Source organism: Cygnus olor, chromosome 32 (genome assembly GCF_009769625.2).
Source record: "Cygnus olor isolate bCygOlo1 chromosome 32, bCygOlo1.pri.v2, whole genome shotgun sequence".
NCBI classification, from domain to species: domain Eukaryota; kingdom Metazoa; phylum Chordata; class Aves; order Anseriformes; family Anatidae; genus Cygnus; species Cygnus olor.
In genome coordinates this window covers 131,415-156,308 of record NC_054089.1, presented here as the reverse complement: position 1 = coordinate 156,308, position 24,894 = coordinate 131,415, and the positions used below count along the sequence as shown (strand labels likewise).

Below are 24,894 nucleotides of genomic sequence, written 5' to 3'. Positions count from 1 at the left end.
CGCAGGTAAAGTCCACGTGACTGCCACCACATCCAATACTGCCAAAGCAAACATGAAAGCCCTGGTGAAAAAAACAAGAATCAGCAAAGTGATGACACGGAGCAACACCTTGTCTCCACGGCACCAGGACAGAAGAAGCCTGACTCTTTCGTGAGTCCAGTATGAAGGATGGGAGAGGGTTTCATCAGGAAACTTCTGCTTCAGGTTCCTGTGCATTGCTCTAGGGTGGCATGGCCACCCTAGGCGGTCCCTGGCCAGTATTTCCAGCCCTGCTGTGACCACCCTCTGCCATGGGATGTGCTCTGTGGTGAGTGTTTGCTCATCAGTTGTGGCACGCAGCTCCTCTGCAACTGTTTGATGCATTTCCCAGTGAAGGAGGAAGCCTTAGCAGAGGCCATGCACTCATGCAGTTGGGATGTCAAAGCTAAGGGCTTGCGTGAGAGGCAGGGCAGTGTTTGGAAGGATCTTGAATTAAAAGTCCAGGATGTGTCTGCTCACTGAAGAATGCCCTTGTTCCCACGAAGAGAGATCAGCAGCACTCAGCTAACCTGCCATAAATTGCATTGTATTACTCTGAATACATTTCATGTTGCATTACAGTGCAAATAAATCGTTGCATTGCAAATAAACCATGCTGCTTAGCAATAAATCACGTGGCAGTTGACTTTGCCGCATATGTAAATAATGTGGTTCACAATTTCCCTGCTGCAGCTGGGTTCAGCTAGTTGATGCTGTCCTTCTGCTTGTCAGGACAGTGGCCTGACAAACAACAACAAGGACAAACAACATCGGGATAGACAATAGGGACAGATGAAGTGCATGACATATAGCTGGACATGCAGGCGTTATCCATAGGTTTGTGCCCAGTGCGCCTGGCCAGTAAGCACACAGAGTCAGAATCCACGTGAAGGTCTTTTCATTAAGTAATTAATTATATAATTCTGCAGAATCAGGTGCTTGGCGATTTTTTCAAAGCAAGCACCCCTCTGACTTGAAGCACCGCTATTTATACACACATAATCACACTCATTAACATGTGAAACTCTCTCTCTGGATACTTCTGAGCACCGAGAAGAGAACAGGAAAACCAGGACAGATGTGTGTGGCGTTTGCACATGCAGCTTCCCATCCTCCAGCAGCTTCCCATCCTCCAGCCATTTCAAGCTCAGGTATTTCCTGACCTTGTTTTTAGCAGCTCTATCGGACTTCATCCCGCACAAGCTTCCTGCTGCTCTCAGGCAGGATGTGGGAGGGTGCACATGTTGTTTTCTGAGCATCAGCAGCAGGGCTGGCCAAGGCGAGGGACTTTGGCCATGGATTCCTGGCAAGTCTCTAGGGCTAGATGCTTCCAGAACCAGGGCTGTGGATGGAGCGGGAGATTCGCAGCCCTCTGCTCAGAACCACCCACAATTCCCTTTCCCAGGAGCTGCCCTTTATCAGCCCTGAGAAGCCTTGCAGACACTGGGGAGGAGCTATGCTCTCTGCTCCCATAGGAGGAGGTGGCCCTGCCCATCCTCTTGTTTCACTTTTACCTTAGTGCAGAGCCTCCGCTGCTCCACAGCCCTGCAGCTCTCCTGCAGCATCATCATAGGGAAGATGGCAGCCCAGAAGAAGGCCCGTGATAACTGTCCTAATTTGCAGACCGACCTGGAAAACCTGATGGGAAACGTAGAAGTCTGCCGCAGTGTGGGCTTGGAGATCATCAATAACACCAAAAAGGTGACGCTGGAGGACTTCAGGTGCGCATCCTCTGCTCCCCTGCTGCTTTCCGCCAGCCTCCCCTGGGGATCTCCTTAAAATGCCTTGGGTGTCGGGAAAACAATGGGGGCAAGCTCAGTGCCTGGTGCCAGAGCTCTCTCCTGCAAGTTCCTCCAGCTCCTGCTGGACCCCTCCTCTGTATGCACCAGCTGCACTACTCAGATGCATGCGCTTTGAGAAAGCCTTTCCTTATCCACCTTTGGAGGACTTTCTTTCCTTATCCACCTTGCCCAGATGACCTGAGGCCATCAGGATGAGCTCTCTTGCCTTCCAGATGCAGGAACCAGCAGAAAGCGGTACGCATTTATGCTGTGCTACCACTGCCTTTTGCCACTCTCTTTTCCTATTCCCTTCCCATTAAGGCTCAGTTTGTGCACTTTGAGGTCTACTGAAGTTTTCAGGGAGGGCGGGGGCAGTTATTAACAGCATGACCAAACGCCTTAACAATGTAAAGGTGGTAAGAAACAGAACGGGGGTGCCATCAGGGGAATTTCTGCTGGGACAAGTGTCGTCCGGTGTATTCTGGAGTGAAAAGGGAGAGGTATCCATAATGCCACAGTCTGGGGCAGAAGAGCAAAGGCCGGAGGTTCACAGGACCACAGACTGCTTGAAGTTCTTCTTCTTTGTTCTTCTTCTTTGTTCTTCTTCTTCTTTGTTTTCTTCTTCTTCTTCTTCTTTGTTCTTCTCGTCTTCTGTAACCATTGCAATATTTTGGGAGATGAGTGGCTGGAAAGCTGCCTGGCCAAGAAGGACCTGGGAGTATTGGTTGATAGTCGGCTGAATATGAGCCAGCAGTGTGCTCAGGTGGCCAAGAAGGCCAACAGCATCCTGGCCTGTATAAGAAGCAGTGTGGCCAGCAGGTCTAGGGAAGTGATTGTGCCCCTGTACTCAGCTCTGGTGAGGCCGCACCTTGTGTACTGTGTTCAGTTTTGGGCCCCTCGCTACAGGAAGGACATGGACATGCTCGAGAGAGTCCAGAGAAGGGCGACCAAGCTGGTGAGGGGTCTGGAGAACAAGTCTTACGAGGAGCGGCTGAGGGAGCTGGGCTTGTTCAGCCTGGAGAAGAGGAGGCTCAGGGGTGAACTTATCGCTCTCTACAGTTACCTTAAAGGAGGCTATAGAGAGGTGGGGGTTGGTCTGTTCTCCCACGTGCCTGGTGACAGGACGAGGGGGAATGGGCGAAAGTTGCGACAGGGGAGTTTTAGGTTGGATGTTAGGAAGTACTTCTTTACCGAAAGGGTTATTAAGCATTGGAACGGGCTGCCCAGGGAGGTGGTGGAGTCACCATCCCTGGAGGTCTTTAAAAGACGTTTAGATGTAGAGCTTAGCGATATGGTTTAGTGGAGTACTTAGTGTTAGGTCGGAGGTTGGACTCGATGATCTTGAGGTCTCTTCCAACCTAGAAATCTGTGTCTGTGTCTGTGTCTGAGGTTGGCAGGGGTCTCTGGAATTCCTTTGGTCACTAACCCAGGACCAAGTCCAGAGGGATTTTGAGTATCTCCAATGATACTCAAAATATATAAAAAAGTGGATATCTCCACCATGTCTCTGGGCAGCCTGTGTGAGTCCTCAGTCACCCTCATGGTAAAGATGTTTCCTGATGTTCAGAGGGAACCTCCTGTGTTTCATTTTGTGCCCATTACCTCTTCTTCTGTTCCTGGGCACCACTGAATAGATTCTGCTCTGTCTTCATTGCATGCTCCCTGCAGGTGTTTACATACATTGGCAAGATCCCCTCGAGCCTTGTCTTCTCCTGGGTAATTGTCCTAGCCCCCTCAGCCTCTCCTCCCTTGTCGGTTTTGTGGCCCTCCATAGGACTCTCTCCAGCACGTCCACGTCCCTTTTTGTCCTGGCCCTTCTCTTCCTGCAGGAGTTACTGCTTCAGTGGCAAGATCCAGACCGTTCTCCCCTTCGATATCGGTCCACACTCCGTAGGAAGATGCATTTTTGCAAAGACTCCATACAGCCTGCGTGGGAGTGTGGGTGTCCTGGTCTGCAAGGCCAGCTCTTTCTCACTGGCCATCATGTTCTCCAACCCCTTCGACTACATCCTTTACAACATCGAGTTTGCTCTGGAGCTCTTCAAATCAGAGAACCACATGGGAAACCTCAATGCAGTCTTCTCCCGTATGATGCAAAGCAAGCCTTACAGCAGCTCCACACTCTTCCAGCGAGCCAAGCTACAGTCCGAGCATGAAACCCTGGAGGTCTCCTTGGGGAATATTCGTGTCAGAGCCAAGATGTCCAACAGTGCGAAAGCGATCCTGAAAGTCCAGGTAGACGATATAGATCCCCCACCCTATTCCAAAGGCATGTGAGTGAAGACACCTTTGCTGTCAAAAGCCTCCCACGCGAGATTTTCATCAGGGATGGAGGTAGAGATTTCACTGTGCTGCCTCTTTGGTGGTCACAGATGGTGTCTGATGATAAATCTGGTGGGAGATAGCACCACCAGCAGCCTGGTCCCTCCTAACTGGCCTACAGCTTCGGTGACTTTGCCAATAAGCTAACAGCGGCTTGTGAAGTACTAACTCACGCTTATGGGTGATAACTAATAAACAATGCTCTTACCCTTGTACGCTGTATATATCCTCCTTGCAGAGATGCTTAGCGTGTGGATAACGATGCCTACAGACAGCGTCACAGCAAGATGCAGTGACACCCCCCTGCCACCATGTCCTCCCTCTGCTCTGCCCCGTGCTTTTTTCCTAGCTCAGGCAGCCATCCCGGCTCTGCTTGGGATGTCTGGGGACAGCCTAAAAGCTGACAGACAGCAGCTCCGGTTCTGTGGCTCAGCCTGTGCCAGGAGGAGCGACCCTTGTCAGCAGGGGGCATCTATTTGTGCCATCCCTGCAGCCCCTCGGCACCATTTCAACTTTGCCCCTTGCGCTGTAGGGAAATGCCTGCACAAAATCACCTCTGGCACGTCTCCTCCTCCCACTCCCCACCACACTGCCCATGGGTGGAGGCGCACAGTTATCTCCAGTGCCTCCTTCTCAGAAGTCAGGCACCACAGGAGATATAGAAGGGCATAAGTTGCTGGCTTTTGCAAAATGCTGCATCCAGGTCAAAGTACAAATAAATACATACTGGAAGATGAAGTGTCGGGTGGAGCCTGCTGAGACGCAGCTCAGGCAAGCGGAAAGCACGTCATGGTTTCCTGGAAGGGGGGCATTGTTTCTGTGCTTCAGCTGAGCGTCTCCTCCCCTCCGCTTTCCCATCACCCTGCTCCACCTGTACCTTTCCTGATCCCATCCCTGCATATCCAGACAGCATCCCTGGACTCTTCCCAGGCCAGGTGTCCCTGCTTCCACTGCCTGTGCATTTCCTTCTTGCACCTCACTTTGACCAGCAGGTCCTGCAACTTCCTCCTCAGCAAAAGCAATCTTCTCAAACAAACAATCTTCCTCGTACTGGGCTTCCACAGCAAGGGTTTGCTGGCACAGGGGAGCTGCAGGGGTGGCCCCTGTGAGAAGAGACCAGGAGCTGCCCCATGCTAGGGGCAAGCCAGTTCCAGACAGGTTGAAAAGGGGCAGCAGCAGCTATGAGATAAAGTGATAAAGTGAGAGAGAAAGAACCCTGCAGGCACCAAGGGCAGTGAAGAAGGAGGGCAGGAGGGGCTCCAGGTGCCAAAGCAGAAGCTGTATCATGATTCTAGGATTCTATGAATGCAAATGGCTGAGAATATCTTCATATGGAGGATGGAAGGCAAAACAAGTTCCTTATGCCAAATATTTGTTTCCTAGCTGTTAAAAAAAAAAAAAATGTTACTAAGTATTATTTCTTCATACCTGAAAAATATGGAGAAATTAAGCCATAACTTGCTGTGCCCACTTTGCTTGGGTTTCAAGCTGGTATCTGCTCAGCATCCTCTTGCATTCCCACTCCTTCCTTGGTGTCCTAAGCAGTGTGAGCACCTCCCCAGTGGCTTCTTGCTATCATGATACCAAAACAGCCAGCCTCTGGAGCTCACACAGAATTTCCCAGAATTGTGCATCTGCATATTTTTGGATGCAGCTTCCTGCAGCGTCTGGAGCTTGTGTGTTCACAGAATCACAGAATGGCAAAACTCAGTGTGGGATATGAGGTAGTTGAAAGGGTTGGAGAACATGATGACCATGGTGGACTTGCCACAGAATCACAGAATCACAGAATGGCTGAGGTTGGAAGGGACCTCTGAAGGTCATCTAGTCCAACCCTCCCAGAGCAGGATCACCTAGAGCACATTGCACAGGATGGCATCCAGGCGGGTTTTCAGTATGTCCAGAGGAGGAGACTGCACATCCTCTCTGGGCAACCTGTCCCAGTGCTCTGTCACCCTCCCAATAAAGAAGCGCCCCCTCATATTGAGCCAGAACCTCCTGTGCTTCAGTTTGTTCCCATTGCCTCTCATCCTGTCGCTGGGCACAACCAAAAGGGACTGACTCCATCCTCTTCATAACCTCCCCTCAGATATTTATATACATTAATGAGGCCTCCCCTAGGTCTCCTCTTTTCCAGGCTAAACAGGCCCAGTTCTCTCAGCCTGTCCTCGTACGACAGGTGCTCCAGTCCTCTGATCATCTTGTAGCCCTCTTCTGGACTCGCTCCGGTAGTTCTATGTCCCTCTGGTACCGGGGTGCCCAGAACTGGGCACAATACTCCAGGTGAGGCCTCACCAGGGCCAAGCAGAGGGGCAGGATCACCTCCCTTGAGCTGCTAGCAACACTCTCCTGAATGCAGCCCAGCATCCCCTCGGCCTTCTTGGCCACAAGGGAACATTCATGGTCAGCCTTCTGTCCATCAGGACTCCCAGGTCCCTCTCTGCAGAGCTGCACTCCAGCAACAGAGGGTAATAGTCTGACTCGTGGACAACCTTTCTCAGTCTTTCCAAAACACCTCGTATCCAAACATGGATATATCATATATCCATATATGATATACCCATATATCCATATATATCCTTATATCCACAGCCTGAAGCATGGAGTCCCCCACAACGATCACCCACCGCTTCTTCTGGGCGTTCCCACAAGGCGCAGGGCCTGTCGGCCTGGCTGCCTCGCCTAAAGTCTTGCCCAGCTCTTCCTCAGCCTGGAGGGCACTCAGTGCCAGGTCTTCAGGAGAAGGAAGAGCCTTTCTCCTTGGACGAGAAGTGACCAGCTTCCAGCCCTCTTCCACAGTGTTCTGATGGATCACTTCATGTGGCCCTCTGACAACTCCCCTACTACACGGGGTTGGGACTCCTGCATATGTACAGTCTCCATGAACACCCTGTCTATCTCTTGTTCATCCTCCTGGATGCTTCACAACCTTCTGGCTTCGTCCCTGACCTGGTGACACAACTCATCAACACCACCACAGCTCCTGCGGGAGAGCTGACTCTAGGCCCAGGCCTCCCGGAGCAGGCCCGTGCACTCCTTGCGGCCTGAGACCTGCCGGGCCCCATCTGCTATCAGAGGGTCTGTCTGGGTTGAGACCTCTGGCAGCTCATGCGTTAACTCCAGCAGCTGCTGGGAATACACCCTGCAACTTAATGGCCATACCTGAGGAAGTGTACACTGCTAGGATTGGAAACACGGGAAAATCCTGTGCCCTGCTGTGCAAACTGCTGCCTCTGTTCACTGTGCTCTTGTGTCGCTCCATGCATGCAAATACCACGCGGTGTCACTCCTGAAGAGGGCACTCACTGTGCAGGGAAGGAAAAGGTGCTCCGTATTTCAGGGGAGGACCTTATGAGACTGCCCTCCTGGTGAGATGGGACAGGCAGGGGTTGTTCATTCTCTCCTTGCAGAAGGAGATATATAAGCAGCTCCCCTATGCTCTCCAGCATCAGTCCTGTCTGAGCGCCTGATTGCCTGATGATAAGAGAGGTCAGTTTGCCTCTCTTTGTCAGGGAAGCCAGTCCTCCAAAGTGTTTTGGCTTCATCTGCTAGTTTTGTTAACTCTCCAGGTTCCAGCCCTTTATCTGGAGACCAGCTGTGGTCTTGTAGCTCCTCTCACTTTTTCATGCAGATAATCCATACAGCATCGCAGATACTGCCCTGAAGGTGAAGAGCAGCAGCCACCACCAGAGGCAGAGAATGTCCTGAGGGAAAAGAAATGGGTTTGTCTGATGCACAGAGAAATCTCCTGCTCCAGGGGAAACTGCACTGGGAGTCATGAAGGATCCAAGAATAATTTAAGGGGGGGTGAGATGCTGCATAATGGGATGCAGGTCTCAGCACAAAAACTGGTTCCCTGCAGCAGTGTCTTTCACCTGTCAGCTCTCCAGCACAGTAATAGCATGGCATTTGGTCAATAGCTGTGTAGGTGATGGAGAGAGGAAGGGGAGAGAGCATCAGGCAAGCATGCGAGATGATGGCAAAGGGAGAGGATGGGCTGAAGGGAAAGGGAGAGGTACTGGGTTGCCCCAGGGTCTTAGTGGACAATGATTTCATTAAACACTTCCCCTGATGATCTTGACAGAAGAAAGAGGCCACGGACATCACGGAAACCTACTCTTCCCTTTCTCCAGTAGCTTCTCGCCCACCCGTCTTCAGACTGGCTTGCACGGGGAGGACACAGCAAGAGCCTAGAGTGTCACCGCTAGCAGCAAGATCAGCTGGGGAACCACCTTCTCAGGAGGCAACAAAAGAAAATGTAGAAGGGGAAGAGCCCCTCATCTAGCCACGTGAATCAGACGGTGAAGCCAACACCGTGTGTAACACAGTGAACCTCAGCAAGGAGGTCTCCAAGCATCTGAGACACACCAGCATCACCTGCAGGGTAGGTGTTTTGCATCCACACAATGTCTCAAAGGCAGCAGGTGAAGCTTGAAGGACAGGGATGTGTTCCTCCTCTGTGTTCCTCCTCAGGAGCTGCTGAGAAGATCAGGATGACATCCAGGTTTGGAGATTCACAGGACGAGTACCCTTCCTCTGGTGTTGTATACAGCCTTGGTAGAGGGGACAGTCTGTGTTTTACACTTCTTTAACACACTGGAGACAAAGAAAGCACCAAGAAACATTCCCTGTTCCCCTCTTCTAGGTGAGATGAAGGAGTGAGGGTTTTCTCTATTTCTCAATGGTTCTCCACATTTGTTTGAGTTGTCCTTGGAGAGGGAGCAGAGCTGGATGTGCACTTCCAGAGACATCCACCCTTTCCCCTTCTGCAGAGCCTCAGCTTTCTGCACCCTACTTTCACCTCCAAGGTCTCGCGTTAGCTCCTTTTATCCACCCAAACCTTTCTCCTCCACGCTGGCTCATCCCTCAGACAAGGCCTTGCCCTGCAGTTCTCAGTGTAGGCAGTGAAAACACCCCAAGATGGCCCCAAATCGTGATCAAATGCCCATGCTTAAGCTACGGAACCCTTTCCTTGACTGTTGTGGGAGCTCACATGGGGACAGATAGGTTGTGACCACCCAACTTTGAGGTGACCTGCATACCCTATAGTTATATAAACCACAAAAGGGACCAAATCTTGCCCCACTCCTGATCTCCATCTCCTGCAGACACTCATTTCTGGGTTGGAATAACACCGTATCATGCAAGAGCACAACTATAGGTCTCAGATGTTGTCCTTTTCTTCACTTCCCCAAGACGCCAGGAGAGGGGCAGCTTCACTGCTCTGGTTGCTTTCACAATCAGATGGAAAACGAAATCAGCCTCCTCCCAGAAAAGGTGCAGATCCTGACCTCGAGCCACAACCTATTGTCCTGCTCCCAACTTCCAGGGCATCCCATGAGCGCAGTCTGCAGCCATGTGTACATGCTGAGAGTGACTGGTGTTGGGCTCCTGAGATGTCCTGGGCAGCGGGGAAGGGGTCCCTGAGCGCTGACGCTGCAGGGTCAGGGTGGGTGCGGTGAAGAGAGAAGCATCTGCAGCTCCCACCGAGTGGGTAAGGATGTGTTTATTGCCACTCTTTTCCTCCATCACCAACCAGAGCAAGAAGAAGGAGGTGTGAAAGCACAGTGGGAAAAATTAAAAACAGGAAGGGGTAGAAGAAGAAGGAGGAAAAGGAAGAAACAATCAACATCATCAACATGGAAGATTTGCGTAGACCCAAAGGTAAAGAGCAGCGGTGGCAGGGTGAGCACAACACCAGGGGAAGGGCTAACAAGCCTTTCTGTCCATCTGTCTGGCTTTCAGAGCCCTGGAACCTGGTGCCGTCTTTCAGTCGATCTGTGTTTTTCACTTCTGCTTTCACTGAAGGTCCCGGAGCCTCCAAGGAAATTAGATTTATTGCAGATATCTGCAGTTGGATCTTCTCCACAGCTCTTCCCCAGCCGGGTCATGCCCCAGAGTCCCAGGCCTTAGTGCTTGCAGGCCTCCCAAATGCACTGATCTAGGCTGTTTCTCACCCAAAGCAGGCCTGTCTGCAGATGAATTTTTATCCACAGTAATGCCATTTACCTAGATGTCTTGGCCACAGGTGGTGGGACAAGCTCATTGAGATTTGCTGTGAGTGTCCTGCCTCACCTGTCACCCCTATTTCCCAGAGCTATAGGGCAGTGCTGGGTGGCATGGGCAGGTGTAGGATGTTGATGAGGATGTGGAGAGCTATAAGGGAATGCTGGGGGGACAGTATGGAGGGCTATAGGGCACACATACGCATACAATGGACTATAGGGCAGTGCTGGCGGCTGTACATAGAGCTGTAGGGCACAGCTTGGGTCTCCATCGGCTACAGGGCAGTGCAGGTGCAGGCCTTTTGTGGGCTGTCATTACACGAGCTAAACCATAACATGATGCGGAAAGAGGCAATCACCCCATTTCCCCTGGCCTCACAGCAGAGGCTACCTGGGAAAACAGTTTCCTATCCCCACCTCTGCTACCCACGAGCTTTCAGCTGCAAAATTCCTGCAGGAGAGCCAGGGAGGCTATACTGCAAAAAGTTTCGGAAGGGGAAGCTTTGCAGAGCAGGAGGTGGCTCCTCCGTACTTACATACATTGATAAGATCTGCCCTGAAGATCTCGGGCGCTCCTCAACCAGAAATGCATCCTGGAGCTGGGTGTTCACAGGAGGTGCAGGTGGCTCTGCAAAGGCACTGGTCATGGCAAACACTCAGGGAGAGAGGCACAGCAGGTCCCCACGGTGCATTTTGGCCCCAGGACTGGAACCACCTCCATATGGTAGACAGGTAAGAGGCAAAAGGCACCAAGTGAAACACAGGAAAATCCATTCAAACATCAGAACAAATATTTATGGTGAGGGTGGTCAAGCGCTGGAGCAGGTTGTGGGGTTTCTATCTACAGAGATGTTCAAATGGAAATGGAAAAGCCCCCAGGCTTCAGCTGACTGCTTTGAGCAGGGGGAGGAATGGACTAGATGATCTCCAGAGGAAGTCCTCCAGACCTCCCAACGTTAAATATTTTGTGATTCTGCAACACTTCTGTGTGGCCAGCTGGGTCTCAGTCAAGCTGCTGGCACCCAGCTGGGTGCCCCCAGCGTGTCCAGGGGCCTGGGGTTGTTTGGGGTCCTCTTAGGACCAGGACACAGCCTCCAGCACCAGCCACATCTGGTGGCCGTGCTTGGGACAGTGACCACAGAATCATAGAACCATTAGGCTTGGAAAAGACCTCCAAGATCATCTGGGCCAACCATCCCCCTACCACCAATATCACCCACTAAACCATGTCCCCGAGTATCACATCCAGCCTTTCCTTAAACACCTCCCCAGGGATGGTGACTCCACCACCTCCCTGGGCAACCCGTCCCAATGCCTGACTGCTCTTGCTGACAAGAAATGTCTCCCGGTTTCCAACCTGAACCTCCCCTGGTGCAACTTGAGGCCATTCCCTCTAGTCCTATCGCTAGTTATCTGCAAGAAGAGGCCGATCCCCAGCTCCCACAACTTCCTTTCAGGTAGTTGTAGAGGGCCATAAGGTCTCCCCTGAGCCTCCTCTTCTCCATATTAAACAACCCCAGTTCCCTCAGCCACTCCTCAGAAGACTTGTGTTCCAGACCCTTCACCAGCTACGCAGCCCTTCTCTGGACACGTTTCAGGGCCTCGATGTCCTTCTTGTAGTGAGGGGCCCAAAGCCGAACACAGTACTCGAGGTGCAGCCTCACCAGAGCTGAGTACAGGAGGACCATCACCTCCCTGGTCTTGCTGCCTTCACTATTGCTGACGCAAGCCAGGATGCCGTTGGCCTTCTTGGCCACCTGGGCACACTGCCGGCTCATTTTCAGGAAAGCATCGACCAGCACCCCCATATCCTTTTCCTCTGCACAGCTTTCCAGCCATTCTGCCCCAAAACCTGTAGTGTTGCATGGGGTTGTTGTGACCAAAGTGCAGGACCCACCACTTAGCCATGTTGAACCTCATGCCATTGGCCTCTGCCCATCCGCATCCAGTTATTTGGTCTGGTTTGTGCTCTATGCAAATTCGGCATTGGCACTCAAAGGTTCTCTTCACCCTCCCTTGCTTTCTCCCTTGCTTTCCTTCTGGACCAAGGGGTAAGGAAAGGAAAGCTCTGCCACAGGGTGAGCTAACAGGTAAAAGACATGAGGGGCTTGCAATGAGCCCTAGGCTGTTTGTGTTTGAAATGGCCCCACTGCTGTTTGATCTCCTGTCACAGCACAGACTCGGGGCTGTTTTACATTTCCCCTGAGTCAAATGGAAACCAAAGGCACTTGAGAAAATTTCTACCCTCAGAAGCTCTCCGATGTTTGGCTCAGCGCCCAGAAAGCGGAGCCTGAAGCTCTTTCTATAACAGGGCTGCTGTTTGCTCTGGCCTGGCTCCAGCTGACCTGGCTGACAGAAATGTGGGAGCTGCACATTCCCTCTCATACTGGCCACACTCGCATCCACTCTGAGGATGACTGGCAGCTGTCAGTCACCGCCTCCAGCTTGTTGAGGGGAGAGCTCATGGTTATGTTCTGACACCTTATTGAGGGACACCCACGAGCTGCCTGCAGTCACACCCTGGCAGGTGTCCAGTCCCGGAACATGCCCAGACCCAGGCTCAGCAGCAAGGGATGCAGGATATGGGGCAACCTGGAGAGAAAGCCAAGAGCGTGGCCCTGAGCTGCTGTGAATGGTGCAGAGGGGGTTCCTTTGTTCTTCCTTGGGTGCTTCCTCCTCCCTTCAGTTCTCATAATGAAGGTGAGCCCACACGGGCTGGTCCCGATCCCACTGCCACACCAACCCTCTGCCCACAGAGAAAAACATCGAGCACCTGGTGACAGCCCTGGAAGTCTTGAGGTGTGTAGGCATCAAGATAATCAACACCACCACAGATGTGATCCAGCACCCCCTGGGTCATCCTTCATCCTTCATCCATCATCATTCCCCCCTCCATGATTGCTCTGCCCCTCCAGCCCAGCCATCATCTGATAGAAGAAATCACCCTAAAGGCATTCACTTTTGTTCCCCACTATCCCCCAGTGCTCAGCCGTGCCAATTCCCTCCGCTGTTCTAACCAAACTCCCCATCCCCTCTCATTGTCTTCCTACAGGGGTTCCTGCTGTGGGGGGAGGAGGGTGGGGGGGTCCTTCCACCCCCACCCCAGTATGCCCACAGGCTCCACGGGGATCTGCCTGTTTGCCAAGTCCCACTTTCATCTCCCGTAACTCTGCATCTTTCCATAAAGCCAACCTGAGCAAACACCAGGGGAACCTGGAGGTCACCGCAGGTAAAGTCCACGTGACTGCCACCGCATCCAATACTGCCAAAGCAAACATGAAAGCCCTGGTGAAAAAACAAGAATCAGCAAAGTGATGACACGGAGCAACACCTTGTCTCCACGGCACCAGGACAGAAGAAGCCTGACTCTTTCATGAGTCCAGTATGAAGGATGGGAGAGGGTTTCATCAGGAAACTTCTGCTTCAGGTTCCTGTGCATTGCTCTAGGGTGGCATGGCCACCCTAGGCGATCCCTGGCCAGTATTTCCAGCCCTGCTGTGACCACCCTCTGCCATGGGATGTGCTCTGTGGTGAGTGTTTGCTCATCAGTTGTGGCACGCAGCTCCTCTGCAACTGTTTGATGCATTTCCCAGTGAAGGAGGAAGCCTTAGCAGAGGCCATGCGCTCATGCAGTTGGGATGTCAAAGCTAAGGGCTTGCGTGAGAGACAGGGCAGTGTTTGGAAGGATCTTGAATTAAAAGTCCAGGATGTGTCTGCTCACTGAAGAATGCCCTTGTTCCCACGAAGAGAGATCAGCAGCACTCAGCTAACCTGCCATAAATTGCATTGTATTACTCTGAATACATTTCATGTTGCATTACAGTGCAAATAAATCGTTGCATTGCAAATAAACCATGCTGCTTAGCAATAAATCACGTGGCAGTTGACTTTGCCGCATATGTAAATAATGTGGTTCACAATTTCCCTGCTGCAGCTGGGTTCAGCTAGTTGATGCTGTCCTTCTGCTTGTCAGGACAGTGGCCTGACAAACAACAACAAGGACAAACAACATCGGGATAGACAATAGGGACAGATGAAGTGCATGACATATAGCTGGACATGCAGGCGTTATCCATAGGTTTGTGCCCAGTGCGCCTGGCCAGTAAGCACACAGAGTCAGAATCCACGTGAAGGTCTTTTCATTAAGTAATTAATTATATAATTCTGCAGAATCAGGTGCTTGGCGATTTTTTCAAAGCAAGCACCCCTCTGACTTGAAGCACCGCTATTTATACACACATAATCACACTCATTAACATGTGAAACTCTCTCTCTGGATACTTCTGAGCACCGAGAAGAGAACAGGAAAACCAGGACAGATGTGTGTGGCGTTTGCACATGCAGCTTCCCATCCTCCAGCAGCTTCCCATCCTCCAGCCATTTCAAGCTCAGGTATTTCCTGACCTTGTTTTTAGCAGCTCTATCGGACTTCATCCCGCACAAGCTTCCTGCTGCTCTCAGGCAGGATGTGGGAGGGTGCACATGTTGTTTTCTGAGCATCAGCAGCAGGGCTGGCCAAGGCGAGGGACTTTGGCCATGGATTCCTGGCAAGTCTCTAGGGCTAGATGCTTCCAGAACCAGGGCTGTGGATGGAGCGGGAGATTCGCAGCCCTCTGCTCAGAACCACCCACAATTCCCTTTCCCAGGAGCTGCCCTTTATCAGCCCTGAGAAGCCTTGCAGACACTGGGGAGGAGCTATGCTCTCTGCTCCCATAGGAGGAGGTGGCCCTGCCCATCCTCTTGTTTCACTTTTACCTTAGTGCAGAGCCTCCGCTGCTCCACAGCCCTGCAGCTCTCCTGCAGCATCATCATAGGGAAGATGGCAGCCCAGAAGAAGGCCCGTGATAACTGTCCTAATTTGCAGACCGACCTGGAAAACCTGATGGGAAACGTAGAAGTCTGCCGCAGTGTGGGCTTGGAGATCATCAATAACACCAAAAGGTGACGCTGGAGGACTTCAGGTGCGCATCCTCTGCTCCCCTGCTGCTTTCCGCCAGCCTCCCCTGGGGATCTCCTTAAAATGCCTTGGGTGTCGGGAAAACAATGGGGGCAAGCTCAGTGCCTGGTGCCAGAGCTCTCTCCTGCAAGTTCCTCCAGCTCCTGCTGGACCCCTCCTCTGTATGCACCAGCTGCACTACTCAGATGCATGCGCTTTGAGAAAGCCTTTCCTTATCCACCTTTGGAGGACTTTCTTTCCTTATCCACCTTGCCCAGATGACCTGAGGCCATCAGGATGAGCTCTCTTGCCTTCCAGATGCAGGAACCAGCAGAAAGCGGTACGCATTTATGCTGTGCTACCACTGCCTTTTGCCACTCTCTTTTCCTATTCCCTTCCCATTAAGGCTCAGTTTGTGCACTTTGAGGTCTACTGAAGTTTTCAGGGAGGGCGGGGGCAGTTATTAACAGCATGACCAAACGCCTTAACAATGTAAAGGTGGTAAGAAACAGAACGGGGGTGCCATCAGGGGAATTTCTGCTGGGACAAGTGTCATTCGGTGTATTCTGGAGTGAAAAGGGAGAGGTATCCATAATGCCACAGTCTGGGGCAGAAGAGCAAAGGCCGGAGGTTCACAGGACCACAGACTGCTTGAAGTTCTTCTTCTTTGTTCTTCTTCTTTGTTCTTCTTCTTCTTTGTTCTTCTTCTTCTTCTTCTTTGTTCTTCTCGTCTTCTGTAACCATTGCAATATTTTGGGAGATGAGTGGCTGGAAAGCTGCCTGGCCGAGAAGGACCTGGGAGTATTGGTTGATAGTCGGCTGAATATGAGCCAGCAGTGTGCTCAGGTGGCCAAGAAGGCCAACAGCATCCTGGCCTGTATAAGAAGCAGTGTGGCCAGCAGGTCTAGGGAAGTGATTGTGCCCCTGTACTCAGCTCTGGTGAGGCCGCACCTTGAGTACTGTGTTCAGTTTTGGGCCCCTCGCTACAGGAAGGACATGGACATGCTCGAGAGAGTCCAGAGAAGGGCGACCAAGCTGGTGAGGGGTCTGGAGAACAAGTCTTACGAGGAGCGGCTGAGGGAGCTGGGCTTGTTCAGCCTGGAGAAGAGGAGGCTCAGGGGTGAACTTATCGCTCTCTACAGTTACCTTAAAGGAGGCTATAGAGAGGTGGGGGTTGGTCTGTTCTCCCACGTGCCTGGTGACAGGACGAGGGGGAATGGGCGAAAGTTGCGACAGGGGAGTTTTAGGTTGGATGTTAGGAAGTACTTCTTTACCGAAAGGGTTATTAAGCATTGGAACGGGCTGCCCAGGGAGGTGGTGGAGTCACCATCCCTGGAGGTCTTTAAAAGACGTTTAGATGTAGAGCTTAGCGATATGGTTTAGTGGAGTACTTAGTGTTAGGTCGGAGGTTGGACTCGATGATCTTGAGGTCTCTTCCAACCTAGAAATCTGTGTCTGTGTCTGTGTCTGAGGTTGGCAGGGGTCTCTGGAATTCCTTTGGTCACTAACCCAGGACCAAGTCCAGAGGGATTTTGAGTATCTCCAATGATACTCAAAATATATAAAAAAGTGGATATCTCCACCATGTCTCTGGGCAGCCTGTGTGAGTCCTCAGTCACCCTCATGGTAAAGATGTTTCCTGATGTTCAGAGGGAACCTCCTGTGTTTCATTTTGTGCCCATTACCTCTTCTTCTGTTCCTGGGCACCACTGAATAGATTCTGCTCTGTCTTCATTGCATGCTCCCTGCAGGTATTTACATACATTGGCAAGATCCCCTCGAGCCTTGTCTTCTCCTGGGTAAATTGTCCTAGCCCCCTCAGCCTCTCCTCCCTTGTCGGTTTTGTGGCCCTCCATAGGACTCTCTCCAGCACGTCCACGTCCCTTTTTGTCCTGGCCCTTCTCTTCCTGCAGGAGTTACTGCTTCAGTGGCAAGATCCAGACCGTTCTCCCCTTCGATATCGGTCCACACTCCGTAGGAAGATGCATTTTTGCAAAGACTCCATACAGCCTGCGTGGGAGTGTGGGTGTCCTGGTCTGCAAGGCCAGCTCTTTCTCACTGGCCATCATGTTCTCCAACCCCTTCGACTACATCCTTTACAACATCGAGTTTGCTCTGGAGCTCTTCAAATCAGAGAACCACATGGGAAACCTCAATGCAGTCTTCTCCCGTATGATGCAAAGCAAGCCTTACAGCAGCTCCACACTCTTCCAGCGAGCCAAGCTACAGTCCGAGCATGAAACCCTGGAGGTCTCCTTGGGGAATATTCGTGTCAGAGCCAAGATGTCCAACAGTGCGAAAGCGATCCTGAAAGTCCAGGTAGACGATATAGATCCCCCACCCTATTCCAAAGGCATGTGAGTGAAGACACCTTTGCTGTCAAAAGCCTCCCACGCGAGATTTTCATCAGGGATGGAGGTAGAGATTTCACTGTGCTGCCTCTTTGGTGGTCACAGATGGTGTCTGATGATAAATCTGGTGGGAGATAGCACCACCAGCAGCCTGGTCCCTCCTAACTGGCCTACAGCTTCGGTGACTTTGCCAATAAGCTAACAGCGGCTTGTGAAGTACTAACTCACGCTTATGGGTGATAACTAATAAACAATGCTCTTACCCTTGTACGCTGTATATATCCTCCTTGCAGAGATGCTTAGCGTGTGGATAACGATGCCTACAGACAGCGTCACAGCAAGAGGCAGTGACACCCCCCTGCCACCATGTCCTCCCTCTGCTCTGCCCCGTGCTTTTTTCCTAGCTCAGGCAGCCATCCCGGCTCTGCTTGGGATGTCTGGGGACAGCCTAAAAGCTGACAGACAGCAGCTCCGGTTCTGTGGCTCAGCCTGTGCCAGGAGGAGCGACCCTTGTCAGCAGGGGGCATCTATTTGTGCCATCCCTGCAGCCCCTCGGCACCATTTCAACTTTGCCCCTTGCGCTGTAGGGAAATGCCTGCACAAAATCACCTCTGGCACGTCTCCTCCTCCCACTCCCCACCACACTGCCCATGGGTGGAGGCGCACAGTTATCTCCAGTGCCTCCTTCTCAGAAGTCAGGCACCACAGGAGATATAGAAGGGCATAAGTTGCTGGCTTTTGCAAAATGCTGCATCCAGGTCAAAGTACAAATAAATACATACTGGAAGATGAAGTGTCGGGTGGAGCCTGCTGAGACGCAGCTCAGGCAAGCGGAAAGCACGTCATGGTTTCCTGGAAGGGGGCATTGTTTCTGTGCTTCAGCTGAGCGTCTCCTCCCCTCCGCTTTCCCATCACCCTGCTCCACCTGTACCTTTCCTGATCCCATCCCTGCATATCCAGACAGCATCCCTGGACTCTTCCCAGGCCAGGTGTCCCTGCTTCCACTGCCTGTGCATTTCCTTCTTGCACCTCACTTTGACCAGCAGGTCCTGCAACTTCCTCCTCAGCAAAAGCAATCTTCTCAAACAAACAATCTTCCTCGTACTGGGCTTCCACAGCAAGGGTTTGCTGGCACAGGGGAGCTGCAGGGGTGGCCCCTGTGAGAAGAGACCAGGAGCTGCCCCATGCTAGGGGCAAGCCAGTTCCAGACAGGTTGAAAAGGGGCAGCAGCAGCTATGAGATAAAGTGATAAAGTGAGAGAGAAAGAACCCTGCAGGCACCAAGGGCAGTGAAGAAGGAGGGCAGGAGGGGCTCCAGGTGCCAAAGCAGAAGCTGTATCATGATTCTAGGATTCTATGAATGCAAATGGCTGAGAATATCTTCATATGGAGGATGGAAGGCAAAACAAGTTCCTTATGCCAAATATTTGTTTCCTAGCTGTTAAAAAAAAAAAATGTTACTAAGTATTATTTCTTCATACCTGAAAAATATGGAGAAATTAAGCCATAACTTGCTGTGCCCACTTTGCTTGGGTTTCAAGCTGGTATCTGCTCAGCATCCTCTTGCATTCCCACTCCTTCCTTGGTGTCCTAAGCAGTGTGAGCACCTCCCCAGTGGCTTCTTGCTATCATGATACCAAAACAGCCAGCCTCTGGAGCTCACACAGAATTTCCCAGAATTGTGCATCTGCATATTTTTGGATGCAGCTTCCTGCAGCGTCTGGAGCTTGTGTGTTCACAGAATCACAGAATGGCAAAACTCAGTGTGGGATATGAGGTAGTTGAAAGGGTTGGAGAACATGATGACCATGGTGGACTTGCCACAGAATCACAGAATCACAGAATGGCTGAGGTTGGAAGGGACCTCTGAAGGTCATCTAGTCCAACCCTCCCAGAGCAGGATCACCTAGAGCACATTGCACAGGATGGCATCCAGGCGGGTTTTCAGTATGTCCAGAGGAGGAGACTGCACATCCTCTCTGGGCAACCTGTCCCAGTGCTCTGTCACCCTCCCAATAAAGAAGCGCCCCCTCATATTGAGCCAGAACCTCCTGTGCTTCAGTTTGTTCCCATTGCCTCTCATCCTGTCGCTGGGCACAACCAAAAGGGACTGACTCCATCCTCTTCATAACCTCCCCTCAGATATTTATATACATTAATGAGGCCTCCCCTAGGTCTCCTCTTTTCCAGGCTAAACAGGCCCAGTTCTCTCAGCCTGTCCTCGTACGACAGGTGCTCCAGTCCTCTGATCATCTTGTAGCCCTCTTCTGGACTCGCTCCGGTAGTTCTATGTCCCTCTGGTACCGGGGTGCCCAGAACTGGGCACAATACTCCAGGTGAGGCCTCACCAGGGCCAAGCAGAGGGGCAGGATCACCTCCCTTGAGCTGCTAGCAACACTCTTCTGAATGCAGCCCAGCATCCCCTCGGCCTTCTTGGCCACAAGGGAACATTCATGGTCAGCCTTCTGTCCATCAGGACTCCCAGGTCCCTCTCTGCAGAGCTGCACTCCAGCAACAGAGGGTAATAGTCTGACTCGTGGACAACCTTTCTCAGTCTTTCCAAAACACCTCGTATCCAAACATGGATATATCATATATCCATATATGATATACCCATATATCCATATATATCCTTATATCCACAGCCTGAAGCATGGAGTCCCCCACAACGATCACCCACCGCTTCCTCTGGGCGTTCCCACAAGGCGCAGGGCCTGTCGGCCTGGCTGCCTCGCCTAAAGTCTTGCCCAGCTCTTCCTCAGCCTGGAGGGCACTCAGTGCCAGGTCTTCAGGAGAAGGAAGAGCCTTTCTCCTTGGACGAGAAGTGACCAGCTTCCAGCCCTCTTCCACAGTGTTCTGATGGATCACTTCATGTGGCCCTCTGACAACTCCCCTACTACACGGGGTTGGGACTCCTGCATATGTACAGTCTCCATGAACACCCTGTCTATCTCTTGTTCATCCTCCTGGATGCTTCACAACCTTCTGGCTTCGTCCCTGACCTGGTGACACAACTCATCAACACCACCACAGCTCCTGCGGGAGAGCTGACTCTAGGCCCAGGCCTCCCGGAGCAGGCCCGTGCACTCCTTGCGGCCTGAGACCTGCCGGGCCCCATCTGCTATCAGAGGGTCTGTCTGGGTTGAGACCTCTGGCAGCTCATGCGTTAACTCCAGCAGCTGCTGGGAATACACCCTGCAACTTAATGGCCATACCTGAGGAAGTGTACACTGCTAGGATTGGAAACACGGGAAAATCCTGTGCCCTGCTGTGCAAACTGCTGCCTCTGTTCACTGTGCTCTTGTGTCGCTCCATGCATGCAAATACCACGCGGTGTCACTCCTGAAGAGGGCACTCACTGTGCAGGGAAGGAAAAGGTGCTCCGTATTTCAGGGGAGGACCTTATGAGACTGCCCTCCTGGTGAGATGGGACAGGCAGGGGTTGTTCATTCTCTCCTTGCAGAAGGAGATATATAAGCAGCTCCCCTATGCTCTCCAGCATCAGTCCTGTCTGAGCGCCTGATTGCCTGATGATAAGAGAGGTCAGTTTGCCTCTCTTTGTCAGGGAAGCCAGTCCTCCAAAGTGTTTTGGCTTCATCTGCTAGTTTTGTTAACTCTCCAGGTTCCAGCCCTTTATCTGGAGACCAGCTGTGGTCTTGTAGCTCCTCTCACTTTTTTCATGCAGATAATCCATACAGCATCGCAGATACTGCCCTGAAGGTGAAGAGCAGCAGCCACCACCAGAGGCAGAGAATGTCCTGAGGGAAAAGAAATGGGTTTGTCTGATGCACAGAGAAATCTCCTGCTCCAGGGGAAACTGCACTGGGAGTCATGAAGGATCCAAGAATAATTTAAGGGGGGGTGAGATGCTGCATAATGGGATGCAGGTCTCAGCACAAAAACTGGTTCCCTGCAGCAGTGTCTTTCACCTGTCAGCTCTCCAGCACAGTAATAGCATGGCATTTGGTCAATAGCTGTGTAGGTGATGGAGAGAGGAAGGGGAGAGAGCATCAGGCAAGCATGCGAGATGATGGCAAAGGGAGAGGATGGGCTGAAGGGAAAGGGAGAGGTACTGGGTTGCCCCAGGGTCTTAGTGGACAATGATTTCATTAAACACTTCCCCTGATGATCTTGACAGAAGAAAGAGGCCACGGACATCACGGAAACCTACTCTTCCCTTTCTCCAGTAGCTTCTCGCCCACCCGTCTTCAGACTGGCTTGCACGGGGAGGACACAGCAAGAGCCTAGAGTGTCACCGCTAGCAGCAAGATCAGCTGGGGAACCACCTTCTCAGGAGGCAACAAAAGAAAATGTAGAAGGGGAAGAGCCCCTCATCTAGCCACGTGAATCAGACGGTGAAGCCAACACCGTGTGTAACACAGTGAACCTCAGCAAGGAGGTCTCCAAGCATCTGAGACACACCAGCATCACCTGCAGGGTAGGTGTTTGCATCCACACAATGTCTCAAAGGCAGCAGGTGAAGCTTGAAGGACAGGGATGTGTTCCTCCTCTGTGTTCCTCCTCAGGAGCTGCTGAGAAGATCAGGATGACATCCAGGTTTGGAGATTCACAGGACGAGTACCCTTCCTCTGGTGTTGTATACAGCCTTGGTAGAGGGGACAGTCTGTGTTTTACACTTCTTTAACACACTGGAGACAAAGAAAGCACCAAGAAACATTCCCTGTTCCCCTCTTCTAGGTGAGATGAAGGAGTGAGGGTTTTCTCTATTTCTCAATGGTTCTCCACATTTGTTTGAGTTGTCCTTGGAGAGGGAGCAGAGCTGGATGTGCACTTCCAGAGACATCCACCCTTTCCCCTTCTGCAGAGCCTCAGCTTTCTGCACCCTACTTTCACCTCCAAGGTCTCGCGTTAGCTCCTTTTATCCACCCAAACCTTTCTCCTCCACGCTGGCTCATCCCTCAGACAAGGCCTTGCCCTGCAGTTCTCAGTGTAGGCAGTGAAAACACCCCAAGATGGCCCCAAATCGTGATCAAATGCCCATGCTTAAGCTACGGAACCCTTTCCTTGACTGTTGTGGGAGCTCACATGGGGACAGATAGGTTGTGACCACCCAACTTTGAGGTGACCTGCATACCCTATAGTTATATAAACCACAAAAGGGACCAAATCTTGCCCCACTCCTGATCTCCATCTCCTGCAGACACTCATTTCTGGGTTGGAATAACACCGTATCATGCAAGAGCACAACTATAGGTCTCAGATGTTGTCCTTTTCTTCACTTCCCCAAGAAGCCAGGAGAGGGGCAGCTTCACTGCTCTGGTTGCTTTCACAATCAGATGGAAAACGAAATCAGCCTCCTCCCAGAAAAGGTGCAGATCCTGACCTCGAGCCACAACCTATTGTCCTGCTCCCAAACTTCCAGGGCATCCCATGAGCGCAGTCTGCAGCCATGTGTACATGCTGAGAGTGACTGGTGTTGGGCTCCTGAGATGTCCTGGGCAGCGGGGAAGGGGTCCCTGAGCGCTGACGCTGCAGGGTCAGGGTGGGTGCGGTGAAGAGAGAAGCATCTGCAGCTCCCACCGAGTGGGTAAGGATGTGTTTATTGCCACTCTTTTCCTCCATCACCAACCAGAGCAAGAAGAAGGAGGTGTGAAAGCACAGTGGGAAAAATTAAAAACAGGAAGGGGTAGAAGAAGAAGGAGGAAAAGGAAGAAACAATCAACATCATCAACATGGAAGATTTGCGTAGACCCAAAGGTAAAGAGCAGCGGTGGCAGGGTGAGCACAACACCAGGGGAAGGGCTAACAAGCCTTTCTGTCCATCTGTCTGGCTTTCAGAGCCCTGGAACCTGGTGCCGTCTTTCAGTCGATCTGTGTTTTTCACTTCTGCTTTCACTGAAGGTCCCGGAGCCTCCAAGGAAATTAGATTTATTGCAGATATCTGCAGTTGGATCTTCTCCACAGCTCTTCCCCAGCCGGGTCATGCCCCAGAGTCCCAGGCCTTAGTGCTTGCAGGCCTCCCAAATGCACTGATCTAGGCTGTTTCTCACCCAAAGCAGGCCTGTCTGCAGATGAATTTTTATCCACAGTAATGCCATTTACCTAGATGTCTTGGCCACAGGTGGTGGGACAAGCTCATTGAGATTTGCTGTGAGTGTCCTGCCTCACCTGTCACCCCTATTTCCCAGAGCTATAGGGCAGTGCTGGGTGGCATGGGCAGGTGTAGGATGTTGATGAGGATGTGGAGAGCTATAAGGGAATGCTGGGGGGACAGTATGGAGGGCTATAGGGCACACATACGCATACAATGGACTATAGGGCAGTGCTGGCGGCTGTACATAGAGCTGTAGGGCACAGCTTGGGTCTCCATCGGCTACAGGGCAGTGCAGGTGCAGGCCTTTTGTGGGCTGTCATTACACGAGCTAAACCATAACATGATGCGGAAAGAGGCAATCACCCCATTTCCCCTGGCCTCACAGCAGAGGCTACCTGGGAAAACAGTTTCCTATCCCCACCTCTGCTACCCACGAGCTTTCAGCTGCAAAATTCCTGCAGGAGAGCCAGGGAGGCTATACTGCAAAAAGTTTCGGAAGGGGAAGCTTTGCAGAGCAGGAGGTGGCTCCTCCGTACTTACATACATTGATAAGATCTGCCCTGAAGATCTCGGGCGCTCCTCAACCAGAAATGCATCCTGGAGCTGGGTGTTCACAGGAGGTGCAGGTGGCTCTGCAAAGGCACTGGTCATGGCAAACACTCAGGGAGAGAGGCACAGCAGGTCCCCACGGTGCATTTTGGCCCCAGGACTGGAACCACCTCCATATGGTAGACAGGTAAGAGGCAAAAGGCACCAAGTGAAACACAGGAAAATCCATTCAAACATCAGAACAAATATTTATGGTGAGGGTGGTCAAGCGCTGGAGCAGGTTGTGGGGTTTCTATCTACAGAGATGTTCAAATGGAAATGGAAAAGCCCCCAGGCTTCAGCTGACTGCTTTGAGCAGGGGGAGGAATGGACTAGATGATCTCCAGAGGAAGTCCTCCAGACCTCCCAACGTTAAATATTTTGTGATTCTGCAACACTTCTGTGTGGCCAGCTGGGTCTCAGTCAAGCTGCTGGCACCCAGCTGGGTGCCCCCAGCGTGTCCAGGGGCCTGGGGTTGTTTGGGGTCCTCTTAGGACCAGGACACAGCCTCCAGCACCAGCCACATCTGGTGGCCGTGCTTGGGACAGTGACCACAGAATCATAGAACCATTAGGCTTGGAAAAGACCTCCAAGATCATCTGGGCCAACCATCCCCCTACCACCAATATCACCCACTAAACCATGTCCCCGAGTATCACATCCAGCCTTTCCTTAAACACCTCCCCAGGGATGGTGACTCCACCACCTCCCTGGGCAACCCGTCCCAATGCCTGACTGCTCTTGCTGACAAGAAATGTCTCCCGGTTTCCAACCTGAACCTCCCCTGGTGCAACTTGAGGCCATTCCCTCTAGTCCTATCGCTAGTTATCTGCAAGAAG

General features: G+C 51.9%; 1 long non-coding RNA gene across 1 annotated transcript; it reads left to right on the top strand.

Moving 5' to 3' along the window:
* The first annotated feature begins 14,014 nt into the window (after positions 1 to 14,014).
* Positions 14,015 to 17,681, top strand: LOC121062586. The gene is made up of 2 exons (XR_005815628.1): positions 14,015 to 15,087; positions 16,976 to 17,681. It is a non-coding gene; the product is annotated as an uncharacterized LOC121062586 (long non-coding RNA).
* Positions 17,682 to 24,894: the final 7,213 nt, after the last annotated feature.